At 35.0% G+C, this 16,781-nt stretch overlaps 1 non-coding gene and 1 pseudogene across 1 annotated transcript; both read right to left on the reverse strand.

Annotated features, from left to right (window-relative positions):
• Positions 1–2,468: 2,468 nt before the first annotated feature.
• Positions 2,469–8,806, reverse strand: LOC140817900 (uncharacterized; annotated as a pseudogene).
• Positions 8,807–12,981: 4,175 nt separating this feature from the next.
• LOC140818875 (small nucleolar RNA R71) lies at positions 12,982–13,087 on the reverse strand. The gene has a single exon (XR_012115106.1). It is a non-coding gene; the product is annotated as a small nucleolar RNA R71 (small nucleolar RNA).
• Between the last annotated feature and the right edge of the window lie 3,694 nt (positions 13,088–16,781).

The following is a 16,781-nucleotide window of genomic DNA, read 5'->3' on the forward strand; positions in this document are numbered from 1 at the left end:
ATATTTGACCAAGTAATTTGAGAGATATGGTCAAAATACTAGAGCATTGTAAAACTGCCGCTCCTTTGGTAACTTTAATTGTTGCTTAATTTGATCCCACTTGTGAGAGGATTTTTATCTCATGCTTGGCAACAATATTGTAGATCTTATAATCAACTTTCTACAGGTCCAAGAATCATCTTAATCCCATTTGCAACGCCAAGTTTATTCGTGTTTTATCGAACTTGTAAAATAGTAAAAACTTATAATTACACAACAACTTATATTTTATACAATTTATTATAAAACATATAATATTTAAACATTTAATAAAACAAAAACTATATATTTATATAATAAAACATTTAATTAATATACAATATTTTATCTTTATCACACTCCCCAACCAGCTTATTGCTAGTCCCTAGCAATTTAAGCGTTAATAGCAACACAAAACATATTGATTAATTTAAATAGAAATGTAATCAAAACTATCCAAGTGTTTAAATTAAATTTTAAAACTGTCCAAGTTATATCAAGATCATTATAATTATAATTTATGAAATATCCTGAACTGATCAATTCAAAGCTTGTTTTCAGGTAGTTAAATGTACATGGCCTTCAGAAATTCCTAATAAGAGTCTCAACTCCATATTCTCACAGGTTAATAAGTGTTTCAATTTATGGGAATGATTTCTCTCATGGAGTTGGAATACAGATAAATGCTCAGAAAAATGGTTTACAGAATGCAGACAGACAAACGAGCCAAACTGATCAAAAGATAGGAAATCCATTGATTTAAAATCCAGTTGTTCTTATTATATATTTTTTTTCCTGATTTTTTTTTTACATCATGGAATCAGACTAAGTTTATGCTTCTTGACCACATATTTATTTAATTTGTAGAATGTATTTCTCTCTTTCTTTCTTTTTTTTTCTTTTTTTTTATTTGTATTTTTATGAGAGATAAATGGGTCGCAGCATGTAACTTAAAAATTACATCGATCTTCAATATCTTTCTTTTTTTTTCTTCTTTTTTTTTTCAGGAAATATCAATTTTTTTTTTCAAAATAAGAACACAAGATCTAAACAATAGATAGACTCTCTGATGATCAATAAAGGCTCGAAAGCTGTTTTCTCAATCCTCTCCACTCACTCACAAAATATGTGTGAGTTTAAAAATTTTAGGCACTCTTATCAGGTATATCATGGGCCACATACTTTACTAACTGATTTTATCACAATGGTTAATCATTCAAAAAGATTTCATAAATCATATTTTTATAGTGATCCAAATATTAAAATTGACTTTTTTTTTTCAAATAAAAATTTAAACATACTTAAATAGATTATTACAATTTCTAATCTAAACCTTTCAAACATGTAATTTATGACATTTTTGCAAAAATTACTAAGATACAAACAATAAACATGAATTTATTTTAAAATAATATATATATATTTTTTATTTTTATTTTTAAGTTTTTTTTTTAAAAAAATTTTTTAAAATTTTTTTTTTTTAAAGTTTTCTCCCCCCAGTCAGAATATGACATTGTCCTTAATGTCAAAATAACTATTAATAAATAGTACATAATGAAAGAGATATCACCTGGAATTTTATTGAAGATAACAAACTGAAACAAACGCAAACCAATCCACGACGTTTGAATCAAAGATCCAACTTCCTTTTCTTACTGCTTGATTGCGACCAATTGATATTTTCTATCATCGGATCAGGCTTATGAACAAAAGCTTCCAAATCATTAATTAATTAGTCGGCAGTCGAAGCACAGATGAGCATCCGTCGTGAATTTTCTGAAATGAAATTCTGTTCCACAGCTTTATCAAGAAATATCAACAAACTGTCATAATAATTATTGATATTCAACAAGCCCACAGGTTTATTATGGATATTAAGTTGTGCCCAAGAAACAGTGTGAAAAATTTCTTCTAATGTACCAAAACCACCTGGTAGTGCGATAAAAGCATCAAAATTTTCAATCATTTGAGTGATTCTTTCATACATAGAAGAAACTTTTAATTATTCCCCAATCGTAACATCTGTAATATTTCCTTCAGCTAAAGCTGTAGGAATAATACCTAAAACCTGACTACCTCCAAGATGAGCAGATGTTGAAACAGATCCCATTAACTCAATATTATCTCCCCCATATACCAAGTGAATTTTTCTCTCACCCAATATCTTTCCAAGATTATTCGCTGCTTCTACAAACACTTCATTTTTTCCAGGACTCGACCCACAAAATACACAAATATTTTTCAATGTTTGTGCAGAGGATCCAGCCATGTTTTTACTTTCTTTTATTTTTCTGCGAAAATAGATAGAAAGATGAGAGATTTTATAGGGGTACTATGTTTTACAGAATAAATAGTAAAAACAATAATGAAACACATGCATATAAACAGTAGTGTGATTGTGGCTCACAATTTTCCTCTGGTTTTACGTCCAGAAACGGCTTCAACACCTTCTATGAGTCGAGGATATGCTTCCCATCCAATTTTCTTATAATTGGCAAACATGGTCTTTTTTAGTCGGATTCCCAAGACTATGACGCTCATCTTGGAATTGTTTCCATAAATGGAGAAGTTCAATATGCACATGTCCACTAGAATGCGTCTCAAGAGTCAATAAGATGTTATCTAAAGACTCCTTACTCAGCCCATTCTTAATGAAACCAATTTTATCTTCTCTGTTATTGGAAACACATCCCAAAGATCTGCATCGTTTGTCACAAGTCCATCTCGCACACTTATGACAAACCCCTAAACTTTTGGCCCTTCGCTTTTTCGCATAAGTGCTTTTTCCTAATCCAGGTAAATACCGAATGAGCAATGATTGTGGAACTTCTCCTCCTAATCGGACCTTAGCTTCTATTAGAAGACGAATATCTTCTGGAATTCCTTTTTGCATTAGCAATCTCAATCTTTCACACCTTCCTGCATAAATTTTTCTAAGAACATTTTCAGAAACAGTTTGAAAATATTTACAAATTTTTGAGAGAATTTCATCCATTTTGAAAAGAAAAGAAATGATTTTTTTTATTTTTGTATCAGCAATTATGGGAAACTGATTTAACCGACTATGAGAGTCACGGAGCACCGTTATCCGCCATTTAACCGGGAAAATAAAAAGATTAAGGAAACCTGAAATAAAAACAAACAAAATTAAATGCAACATAAAAATTTAAGGATCAGAAAGGGAAATAAACTCTTCTTGAAAGATTTCATTTTCCAAAAATGGTTTAAGCCTTTGTCCATTCACTTTAAAAACATCACCATTTTTAGGATTTTCAATATCCACAGCTCCATAAGGATACACATGCTTTACAACATATGGGTCTGTCCATCTTGATCGTAATTTTCCTGGGAATATGTGAAGTCGAGAATTATAAAGCAAAACTTTTTTACCAATCTCAAAAGATTTTCTAAGAATTGTTTTATCATGAAATGACTTGATTTTTGCTTTATAAATCCTTGAATTCTCATACGCGTCATTTCTGAGTTCATCAAGTTCATTAAGTTGCAATTTACGCAATTTGTCGGCATCATCCATGCTTGAATTTAAAGTTTTGATCGCCCAATAAGCTTTATGTTCCAATTCCACAGGCAAATGACAATGTTTTCCATAAACCAACCTATAGGGAGACATATTCAATGATGTTTTAAAAGCTGTTCGATATGCCCAAAGTGCATCACTAAGTCGCAGAGACCAATCTTTTCTATTTGAGTTAACAGTTTTTTACAAAATTTGCTTTATCTCCCTATTAGCTAATTCAACTTGTCCATTTGTTTGAGGATGATAAGGAGTAGTTACTTTATGAGTAATACCATTTTTTTTCATTAATGAAGCAAATGGTTTATTAACAAAGTGAGTTCCCCCATCACTTATCATGGCTCGAGGAATTCCAAATCTGCTAAAAATATTTTCTTTTAAAAATTTGATGACGATTTTATGATCATTTGTTCGACATGGAATTGCCTCTATCCATTTGGAAACATAATCAACTGCAACTAAAATATACAAGTATCCAAACGACGGTGGAAAAGGTCCCATAAAATCAATTCCCCAACAATCATAGATTTCAATTTCAATGATAGGATTCAAAGGCATCATGTTTCTTTTTGAAATCGCACTCAATTTTTGACAATTTTCACAGATCTTGCAGATTTCGTGGGTGTCTTTAAACAAAGTGGGCCAATAAAATCCACACTGCAAGATTTTTACAGCCGTTTTCTTTGAAGATAAATGTCCTCCGCATGCTTCTGAGTGACAAAATTTAATGACACTACTTACCTCATTGTCGGGTATGCAACGTCGAAAAATTTCATCTGGACAATACTTGAACAGATACGGATCATCCCAATAAAAGTTTTTTACCTCATTCAAAAATTTTCTTTTATCTTGGGAACTCCATTGCGGTGGCATTTTTCCTGTCACAAGCAAATTTACTATGTTAGCAAACCAAGGTGTAGTAGTAACTGAAAATAGATGTTCATCAGGAAAATTATCGTTAATTGGTGTCATTTCACAAGATGATCCTGTTACTAGTCTCGATAAATGTTCGGCTACGACATTCTCGGTTCCTTTTTTATCTTTGATCACAATGTCAAATTCTTGGAGCAACAAAACCCATCGTATCAGTCGTGGCTTTGCATCCTGTTTGGTCAACAAATATCTAATAGCAGAATGATCAGTAAACACAATAGTCGTTGATCCAATCAAATAAGAACGAAATTTATCTAATGCAAATATTACAGCAAGTAGTTCTTTTTCAGTTGTGGAATAATTCATTTGAGCATTGTTTAAAGTTCTACTTGCATAATATATCACATAAGGCTTACCGTTTCTTCTTTGACCCAATACTGAACCAACTGCATAATCACTCGCATCACACATGATTTCAAATGGTAAAGACCAATCAGGAGGTTGCATGATAGGAGCTGATGTTAAATGTCGAATGATTTTATCAAAAGCATTTTAACATTCTTGAGTCCACTCAAATGCAGTGTCTTTTGTTAAGAGGTTACAAATGGGTTTAGAGATTAAACTAAAGTCCTTTATAAACCTCCTATAAAATCCAGCATGCCCCAAAAATGAGCGAATTTCTTTAATGATTTTTGGAGGGGGTAAATTGGCAATGACATCAACTTTTGCTTTATCAACTTCAATTCCATGAGATGACACGACATGTCCCAAAACAATTCCAGAAGTAATCATGTAATGACATTTTTCTCAATTTAAAATAATACCTTTTTCCTCGCATCTTTTTAAAACTTTTTCCAAATTTTCAAGACAATTATCAAATGTATTCCCAAAGACAGTTAAATCATCCATGAAAATTTCCAAACAATTTTCAACCATGTCGCAAAAAATTCTTAGCATACATCTTTGAAATGTTGCTGGGGAATTGCATAATCCAAATGACATCCTTCTAAATGCAAATGTTCCAAAAGGACATGTGAATGTAGTTTTTTCTTGATCTTCGAGTGCAATGGGAATTTGATAATAACCTGAATATCCATCAAGAAAACAGTAGTATGGATGACCTGCTACTCTTTCTAAAATTTGATCCAAAAATGGTAATGGAAAATGATCTTTTCTAGTGGCTTAATTTTCTATAAGCAATACACATCCGCCAACTAGATGGGACTCGACTTGTTAACAATTCACCTTTTTCATTTTTTATCACTGTGATGCCAGATTTTTTTGGAACTACTTGTGTTGGGCTTACCCACTTACTATCAGAAATAGGGTAGATAATCCCAACATCAAGTAGTTTGAGAACTTCAGTTTTCACAACATCTTTCATGTGTGGATTTAATCTCCTTTGTGGTTGTTGAGATGTTTTAGCATTTTCTTTTAAATGAATTTTGTGTGTGCAAATTAGTGGATTAATGCCCTTGAGATCTTTTAGTGTCCAACCAATTGCATTTTTTATGTCTTTTAAGCATATCAACTAATTTACCTTCTTGATCACTTTCTAGTTTGTAAGAAATTACCACCGGATATGTTTCATCTTCTCCAAGAAATGCATACTTCAATTCTTCTGGCAAGGGTTTTAACTCCAATATGGGTGGTTCGTCTTTGTTCTCATATTTTGCATCAAATTCTTTCTCTGATCCTGGTAACGAGTGATACCTGATAAAATCATCAAGATCAATTTCAATATTTTCTTTAACAGTTTCAATTGAACAAATATCTAATTGATCACGAGTACTCCCTTCTTGAATGTTTTCTTCCACAAGAGTTTCAATAAGATTTTCATCTTCACTTTCATCTCCTTTGTCATGTGGTTGCTTACAAAGATTAAAAACATTGAGCTCCAAGGTCATGTTACCAAATGACAACTTCATTATTCCATTCCTGCAATTTATAAGAGCATTAGAAGTTGCTAAAAATGGACGACCCAGAATTACAGGAATTGCATTACAAGCTTCGATAGGTTGTGTATCTAAAACTATGAAATCGACAGAATATACAAAGTTTTCAACTTGGACCAACACGTCTTCTACCATACCTCTTGGCACTTTAACAGATCTATCAGCAAGTAAAAGTGTTACCGAAGTAGATTTTAACTCGCCTAGATTGAGTTCTTGATAAACTGAATATGGAAGTAAATTAACACTAGCTCCAAGATCAAGCAAGGCTTTTTTAATCTTTCGTTCTCCAATAATACATGAAATAGTAGGACAACCAGGGTCTTTGTATTTCAAATTATTATTATTTTGAATGATTGCACTTACTTGTTCGGCTAAAAATGCTTTCTTTTACACATTCAATTTTCTTTTCACAGTTCACAAGTCTTTCAAAAATTTAGCATATGATGGTACCTGTTTTATTGCATCTAATAAAGGAATATTAACTTTTACTTGTTTAAAAATATCATATATATCAGAATTCAAATTTGATTTTTTTCTATTTTTCAATGCATGAGGGAATGGTGGTGACATTGTCTGTTGAACCTCCTCTTCGGAAGTTATGGGTTCCACTTCCTTACCCTTTGAAGTTGATTTATCATCATCTTCACAAGGTTCAAGAATGGATTTTTCCACAACCTTACCACTTCGAAGGGTAATAACAGATTTTACCTGATCCATCGGTTGAGTTCCAGAAGTTCCAGTTTGTGAATGATGATCCTGGGATTAGGCAGAGGTTGTGAAGGAAATTTACCTTTCTCATGAACATTAAGTGCAGATGCAAATTTAGCAAGAGTATCTTTCAAATCTGTCATGGTTTGAGCAGTTTGAGTATTGATAGACTCTTGCTTTGCAATGAAAGAATTCAATGTATCTTCCAAATTTCTTTTAGGTGGAGGAACATAAGGTGCATAATTTTGAAAATTTTGTTGATTTTGGAAATGTGGTTGTGAAAATTGTGCAGCATTATCATTCCTCCAACTAAAATTTGGATGATTTCGCCAACCTGGATTGTAATTTTGAGAAAATGGTTCAAAATTTGGCCTTTTGAAATTGTTCAAAACATTGGCAAGTTCATGGAGACATTCTTTAAAAGAGGGAAAAGTGGGACAATCTTTTGTAAAATGATCACTTGTATCACAGATGTGACACACAATTTCTTGAACTGATTTTAATTGACCATTCTTTTTCAATTCAAGTGCCTCAACTTTTCTTGCCAAAGAGGTAAATCTAGCTTGAAGATCATGTTCATCTTTCAGAGTGTACATACCTCCACCAGATGTAGGAGATTGAATCTTGTTTGAGGGTTCGATTGTACCTATAGTGTCCCAATTTTGAGCATTTTCAGCTAATGAATCGAGATACTCAATTGCCTCGTTTGGATCTTTATCTTCAAATGTTCCATTACACATAAATTCAACCATTTGCCTATCTTTAGGTGTTAAGCCTTCATAAAATTGAGAAACAACTCTCCAAATTTCAAAACCATGATGTGGAAAAAGATTAAGCAATTCTTTGTATCTATCCCAACACTGATAAAAAGTTTCTCCTTGTTTTTGAGTGAAAGTGATGATTTGCCTTTTGAAAGAATTTGTTCTACGAGATGGAAAAAACTTTTTCAAAAAATGTTGTTGCAATTCATCCCAAGTTCGAATGGATCCCGATCTAAGATTTTGTAGCCAAGTTTTAGCTTTATCTTTTAAAGAAAAAGGAAAAAGCTTAAGTCGAATGGTGTTCATGCTACAATTTAGATCATTATATGTGTTGCACACTTCTTCAAACTCTCGTAAATACATGTATGGATTTTCAGAATCTAAGCCATGAAAATTGGGTAAAAGTTGGATAATACCAGGCTTAAAATTAAAATGAGATGCATCAGGGGGAAAAACTAGACATGAAGGTGCACTAGTACGTGTAGGATTCATGTGATCTCTAAGTGTTCTTCGTCTATCATGATCATGTTGAGATTGAATTTCATCTTCATTTTCTTGGATGGGTTCTTCTGCCATGTTTTCTAAAAATAAAGGGTTGTTTCGAATGAGTTGACCACTAAGTGTACGTGACCAAATGCTCATGTAAATGCAAAAGAAAAAGAAAAAAAAAACACACAAAAGCAATAAAAATTCAAATAAAGAAAAATAAACTATAAACAATATTAAATAGACTTGAAATTAAATTATACTTCCCCGGCAACGGCGCCAAAAACTTTTTGTGACTTGTTCAAAATAATCTTGAAGATATATATCTCTACTGCTCATGAATCAATTGGATGTCTACTAGTTCAAAATAATCTTGAAGATATCCATCTATTATTTGAGTAGATTCCTTACTCCAGTAGAGGCGAAATACGATGTGATTTAAAAGCTATGCTTAACACTGTATTATGCATGTACTAAGTTAAGACATTATTTGATTCAATCAAGAGTGTTTGTGATGGCTAAAACCGATTTGATTAAATACATGCTTAATAGACCCATTCTCTCGGGACGGATTGGTAAATGGTCTTTGGCATTGGCCGAGTTTACATTGACCTATTACCCACAAAAGTCAATAAAAGGCCAAGCTATCGCCGATTTTTTTACTGATCATCCTTCACTTGATGAGTTTATTGGAGAACATGTTGGATTTCCAGTTTGTGGAGTGGGAGTTCAACCCTGGGTGTTGAAGTTCGATGGATCAAGTACAGAAACAGCAGTTGGAGCTGGTATTGTGATCACTGTTGCGACTCTGATTGTTGCACTCCCAAGAGCAGGTTGTCCACAAGTAGTATAATTCGGTGAGTCCGATATCGTATCCACAGGGAAGCTAAGGTAATTACAAGTCCACTACAATGTCTTTTGTTTTGTTTTTGTTTCTTTTTAATTTTAATTGTTTGAATATTTAATGGGTAAATTTTAATTGTTCAAATTTTAATTTAAGTAGTTGAGATTAAAGGATCCACTCTTGGTATTTTAATAAAGTTAACATTAACGAACAATATTGAAATCCACTTAATAAAATGGTTCCAATATATTAAATAATCATATTTATATTATGTTATAAATTATTATCTCATAAATATATAATATATACCAAAACTTATAAATGTGATCAAGTATTTATTGTGCTATATATATATTTGTAAACACTAAATCAAGGTTCCCACTTTAAATGGTTGGTAAAACCAAACTAACATTTAAATGGTACCAAGAAAATATTATTATTATATATTTATATATAGTAAATCAAGGAATCCAAGTTAAATGGTTGGTAAAACCAAACTAAAATTTAAATGGTTCTAAGAATTTAATATTATAATATATTTATATATAATAAATCAAGGCATCCACTTTAAATGGTTGGTAATACCAAACTAATATTTAAATGGTTCCAAGAATTTAGTGTAACATATAGCAACAATAAATCAAAACTCCCACTTATAAGTAGGGTATAAAAATGCTTAAAGAAATAAATATAACATAAACAATAAATAATGATTAAATAATATAAAACATAGATTCTTACCTTTTAAAACCTTATTATCATGCCAAGAGTTTCACCTTATCATCTCAACTTTAGGAAGTTAGCTATTCATTATTCAAAGTGTAAAACTTTGAATATGAAATTAACATGCTAATTATATTTAAATGAAGAAATAAAGGAAAAATATAGAGAGAAATATTATGAGCTCAAAGGTTTGTTCATAGAATGAGGGATATCTCAATACATTACAATACACCCCTATTTATAGCCAAATTTGGGGAGACAACCTCAAATAAAATATTATTTTTTACACATAAGTCTTCATTGGTGTTCCAAGAAATTAATATTTTAATACACATCACTTTTGAAAATCTTCTTCTCCGAATTTGCTTCTTCACATAAAATGAAACATGTGGATAATTGAGTTGTCTAGTTGTGGTAATTTTTTCAAACCATTTGACCAAGTAATTTGAGAGATATGGTCAAAATACTAGAGCATGGTAAAACTGCCACTCTTTTGGTAACTTTATTTGTTGCATAATTTGATCCCACTTGTGAGAAGATTTTTATCTCATGCTTTCCATCAATATTGTAGATATTAACATCAACTTTCTACAGGTCCAAGAATCATCTTAATCTCATTTGCAACGCCAAGTTTATTCGTGTTTTATCGAACCTGTAAAAATAGTAAAAACTTATAATTACACAACAACTTATATTTTCTACAATTTATTATAAAACATATAATATTTAAACATTTAATAAAACAAAAACTGTATATTTTTATAATAAAACATTTAATTAATATACCATATTTTATCTTTATCAAATGGCGCCTATTGAATTGAAAGAATTGAAAGAACAGCTTGAAAATCTGCTAGCCAAGGGTTACATCAGACCGAGTGTATCTCCTTGTGGCGCTCCAGTGTTATTTGTGCGAAATAAAGACGGTTGATAGGTGGTGTTTTTACGTGTTTATTGCATTGGTTTAGTTGTGTTTGCATTGTGCATGCATGCATTTCTTTTACATTTTGTTCATTTTAGAGTAATCGTTTGCATTTTCTCATGTCTCACTTGTATGTGATGAATTTGCAGGAAAAATGGTCGGAAAACGAAAATCAGTGCGAAAATGTAGAAGCCAAGAAGAATCGGACAGAATAGGCGGCGCACGAGCGGTAGTTTTATACCGCCCGGGTGCGAAAGATGACTAGCAAGAAGAATCAGACAAAAAGTGTGGCGCTCGGGCGGTACTTTTCTACCGCCCGGGCACGAGAAGATGCATCCGAAGACAGAACAGTCGGCGCTCGAGCGGTATATTTCTACCGCCCGAACGCGAATGCTGCACAAGCCCAGGGAGAATACAGAAAGTGTGGCGCTCGAGCGGTACTTTTCTACTGCCCGAGCGCCACCTATTTTTGGAAAATATTGTACGCGATTCTCTACCTTATTTTGGAGGTGTGGTTGATATTGAAGGAGGATGGACGATTTTTGGGGTCTCATTCAGACATATTCAGACATCATTCTTAAGCCGCCGCAATCTTTGGAGAGGAATTCACGCTTGGATTGAAGACTCGAAGCTTTCCGGGCACCGTTCTTCACGTTTTTCGTCAATTCTAGTATTTCTAACTTAGTTGTTATATTCTAAACATTGTTTTGCTTAGTTTAATTATGAATTCTAGTAGCTAAATTTTATTATTTGTTGGGATTAAAGGGGATCCTACCCCGAACGTGGTTTGAATTAATTTATATTTTGATTGTGCGTTATTCTTGATTTTACTACTGTTTTATAGTGTCATTAAAGCGTAGCTAACTTTAACAACATTTTCATATCACGAGTGAGTTCGAGAAAATAACGAGTGATAGGATCGAGTAGTAGAATTCGCGGATCTACAATTTACATAGATATATGAAATTGGATACGTGCCGATAGTCATAGTCCTAAGGGTCGAAAACTAGGGGATTTCATAGATCGAAATGCGATTTGCTCTTGATAAATAATTAAAGATATTTAATTACTTCATTGAGTAGAATTAGTTTGGCATAGCTCGAGAGAGTGTGTTCAATAGATTAGGAAATCCTGTTGGAAGCGTAGATCACGATCGAACGAATTAATTAATTAACGAGGGGTAGGTGAACCGAGATTCCCAACAAATCCATTTTTCATTGAATTTTACTCAACCATTTTAGACATTATATCTCATTACTTGATTTTGAATCTTTTTATTTGCATTCTTATTTGATTTTAGTAGTAATAAAACAATCAAATCACTTTTCGTTGCTAAATGTTCAATAACTGAAAATAACAATTGTAAAACACAGTCTTCAGTGGAACGATACTCGTACTCACGTACACTATATTATAACTTGACATCGTGCACTTGCGATTAATTTTGAGCATACAAAATCATATTTTTATTGGGGATTTTACTGTGCAAGTTTTGCTCGATCAAGTTTTTGGCGCCGTTGCCGGGGACTGTTAATCTACAATTTTATTTTTAGTTATTTTCTTTAGCATTATTTTATTAATCTTGAGATAACACTTCATATTTTATCACAGATATCTCTTCCAGTGCATGCCAAAGTCACTTGACGTGGAGCTTGAGTTTGATCCTGAAATTGAAAGAACCTTCCGCAGGGGAAGACAACAACAGAGGCTTAAAGAACTGATGGAGAGACACGAGCCAGAACGTGAGGAGGAACAGCGTGAAAATAGACAAGTCGAGATGCCGCGTCGCATACCAATGCTGGAGTATGCCCAACCTTCGTTGGAGGGTGCACGCCCTAGCATTGTGAGACCGATCGTGCGGACAAATCACTTTGAAATCAAGCCAGCCATAATCCAGATGATTCGGAACACAGTCCAATTCGGAGGAACTGCAGTAGATGATCCAAACACGCACATCGCAGATTTTCTTGAAATTTGCGATACTTTTAAATTCAATGGAGTTTCTGATGATGCTGTTAGGTTGCGTTTATTTCCTTTCTCTTTACGTGATAAAGCTAAAGCGTGGTTAAATTGTTTGCCTGTAGGTTCGATCGCTACGTGGGACGACATGGCGAAAGCTTTTCTCATCAAATACTTCCCTCCCTCCAAGACCATGAAGCTGCGGGCAGACATTACAACATTCGCTCAATTCGATCAGGAATCTTTATATGAGGCATGGGAACGCTTCAAGGACCTACTACGAAGATGCCCACATCACGAGTTACCACTTGGGTTAGTCGTTCAAACATTTTATTATGGTTTGCTTACTCCTAACCGTACTATGATAGATGCGGCTGCTTGTGGAAACCTGTTGAGAAAGACCGCGGAGGAATGATATGAATTGTTAGAGGAAATGGCTGCTAGCAGCTATCATCCTCAATCTGACAGGAACAACCAGCGGAGAAGTGCAGGAGTTCACCAGGTAACTGATTTTTCTGCTATTACTGCACAACTTGACGCTTTAAACAGGAAAATAGACGGCTTGAATGTGGGTGGCACGACTATGCGTCTTCAAGAGATATTCTGTGAAAAGTGTGGAGGAGAGCACTATGTGAAAGACTGTCAAGATGGAAATCCCTTCTATGTGCAAAATCAGGCACCGGTGAATCAAGTGGGAGTCCAAAACCGCCCAAGGAATGACCCTTATTCGAACACATACAATCCTGGGTGGAGGCAACATCCCAACTTCTCGTGGGGCGGTCAAAACAATCAGAATAGACCGCAAGGAGGACAACAATATGGAAAACAACCGATGTATAGATCCGATCCTCCTAGAGAAGAAAAGTCCAACTTGGAACAAATGATGTCTAAGTTTATTTCATCCACTGAAACTCGACTCCAAAACCAAGATGCATCAATAAAGGGGCTCGAGAATCAAATTGGACAGTTGGCCAAGATGATAGCAAGTAGAGAGCCGGGCACCTTGCCAAGTAATACCGAGACTAATCCAAAAGAGCAAGTGAAGGCCATTGAGTTGAAGAGCGGAAAAGTTTTGGAGCCTAGAGGAAAAGAGAAAAGCCAAGTGCCGGATGAACAAGATGCGACATCAAAATCTAACCCTACACCGGCACACACTACGCGGGCTAAGATTGTTATCCCTCCACCTTTCCCTGCAGCATTGAAAAAAGCAAAACTAGATGCATAATTCGGTAAATTTCTTGAGGTATTTAAAAAATTGCATATCAATATTCATTTTGCCGATGCGTTGATGCAAATGCCTAGTTATGCTAAATTTCTTAAGGACATCTTAGCAAACAAGAGGAAGTTGGAGGATCACATGACGGTAAATTTGACTGAAAGCTGCTCTGCCTTAGTGCAAAACAAAATCCCACCGAAACTGAAAGACCCAGGGAGTTTCTCTATTCCTTGCATGATTGGGGATGTTGTTTTTAATAAAGCATTGTGTGATCTCGGTGCCAGTATTAATCTTATGCCATTGTCTGTGTTTAGGAAACTTGGGTTGGGAGAACCAAAGCCGACGAGGATGTCTCTACAACTAGCTGACAGATCTGTCAAGTACCCCCGCGGAGTGATTGAGGATGTGCTAGTGAAAGTGGACAAATTCATTTTCCCTGCAGACTTCGTGGTGCTTGACATGGAGGAGGATGCGGAGATGCCTCTGATTTTGGGTAGACCGTTCCTTGCAACTGGCAAGGCACTGATTGATGTGCAAGAGAGTAAGTTGAAACTGAGAGTGGGCGAGGATGAGATTACTTTTGATGTTTTTCATGCACTTAAGCACACACTGCATTCTGATAGTTGTTTTAGAATTGATGCTTTTCACTCTCTTGCGTCTCACTATGTGTAGGATGCTCTTAGGGACCCTTTGGAGGCCACTATAAATACTGAATTGGCAGAAGAGGAGTTGGATGAAGAAAGAGCTGAAATAGTGACACACTTTAATGCCAACCATCCATGGAGAAAGCCAATGAGGATGCGACTGGAGGATCTAGGAGAACGGAGGGATTTGACCCCTCAAAGGTCAAGCATCGAGGATCCACCAACACTTGAGCTGAAGCTGTTGCCTCCACACCTCAAGTACGTATACTTAGGTGAGAATAACACTTTACCTGTCATTATTTCTGCTGCTTTGACAGATGTGATTGAGGACAAACTGTTGGAGGTATTGAAAGCACACAAGGGTGCATTTGCGTGGAAGGTGGTGGATATCAAAGGGATTAATCCATCAGTCTGCATGCACAAGATCTTGATGGAAGAGAAGTATTCACCTCATGTGCAACCTCAGCGAAGACTGAATCCAAAGATGCAAGAGGTAGTAAAGGCTGAAACAATTAAGCTTCACGATGCAGGTATTATCTATCCTATATCTGATAGTGCATAGGTAAGTCCTGTTCAATGTGTGCCAAAAAAGGGTGGGATTAATGTAATTACAAATGAGAATAATGAATTAATACCCACTAAGACTGTTACGGGATGGCATGTGTGCATTGATTATAGGAAATTAAATGATGCCACCCATAAAGATCACTTTCCCCTTCCCTTTATCGATCAAATGCTTGAAAGGTTAGCGGGTCATGAATTTTATTGCTTTTTGGATGGGTATTCAGGGTACAACCAAATTATGATTGCGCCGGAGGACCAAGAGAAGACCATTTTCCCTTGTCCTTACGGCACTTTTTCTTTTAGACGAATGCCCTTTGGTTTGTGTGATGCGCCGGCCACTTTTCAGCGATGCATGACTGCTATATTTCACGACATGATAGAAATGTTTCTTGAAATTTTCATGGATGACTTCTCGATATTTGGCTTTTCTTTTGATGATTGTTTGCAGAATTTGAAGGTGGTGTTGAAGAGATGCGAGGAGACGAATTTGGTACTTAATTGGGAAAAATGCCACTTCATGGTACAAGAGGGAATTGTCCTAGGGCACAAGATTTCGGGGCACGGAATAGAGGTGGACAAGGAGAAAGTTGATGTTATCAAGAACTTACCACCTCCGGCGTCCATAAACGGAGTTAGAAGTTTTCTAGGCCACGCCGGCTTCTACCGGCGTTTTATCAAAGATTTTTCTAAAATTGCAAAACCTCTATTTTCTTTACTCATGAAAGATGCACCTTTTTATTTTAATTCGGATTGTTTGCAGGCATACGAGAAGTTGAAGGAGCGCTTGGTGACGGCTCCTGTCTTGGTGGCACCGGATTGGGATCTACCTTTCGAGGTCATGTGCGATGCCAGCGATACTGCGGTTGGTTCTGTCCTCGGCCAAAGACTAAACAAGGTATTTCACACTATATACTATGCAAGAAAGACTCTAGATGAAGCACAATTAAATTATGCCGCCACTGAAAAAGAGTTACTTGCAGTAGTGTATGCACTTGACAAGTTCCATTCATACCTTGTTTTGTCGAAAGTAACTGTGTTTACTGATCACTCTGCCCTTAAATATTTACTTGCCAAGAAAGATGCAAAGCCACGCTTACTTCGGTGGATTTTATTATTGCAAGAATTTGATGTAGAAATAAAAGATAGGAATGGTGTTGAGAATGTGGTTGCGGATCATTTGTCTAGATTGGAATTTATCAGTGATGATTGTGTGAATGATGAGATTAATGATTGGTTTCCAGATGAGCAGTTGTTTCAGGTGAAAAATTATCCATGGTATGCAAATTTTGCAAATTTTCTTGTTACAGGCTCACCCCCCCCAAATTTAACATTTCACCAAAGAAAGAAATTCTTTTCGGATGTGAAGTATTATTTTTGGGAGGAACCTTTCTTGTTCAGAATTTGTGCAGATGCCATGATTCGGAGATGTGTCGCAGAGGAAGAGTTTGGGCAAATCCTCAACCATTGCCATGACCGTGAGGTAGGTGGTCATTTCGGACCAACAAGGACGGCATCCAAGGTACTTGAATGTGGCTTTTATTGGCCAACCCTCTTTAAAGATGCTCGTTCTTAT

Source organism: Primulina eburnea, chromosome 17 (assembly GCF_022965805.1).
Source record: "Primulina eburnea isolate SZY01 chromosome 17, ASM2296580v1, whole genome shotgun sequence".
In the NCBI taxonomy this organism is placed as follows: Eukaryota; Viridiplantae; Streptophyta; class Magnoliopsida; order Lamiales; family Gesneriaceae; genus Primulina; species Primulina eburnea.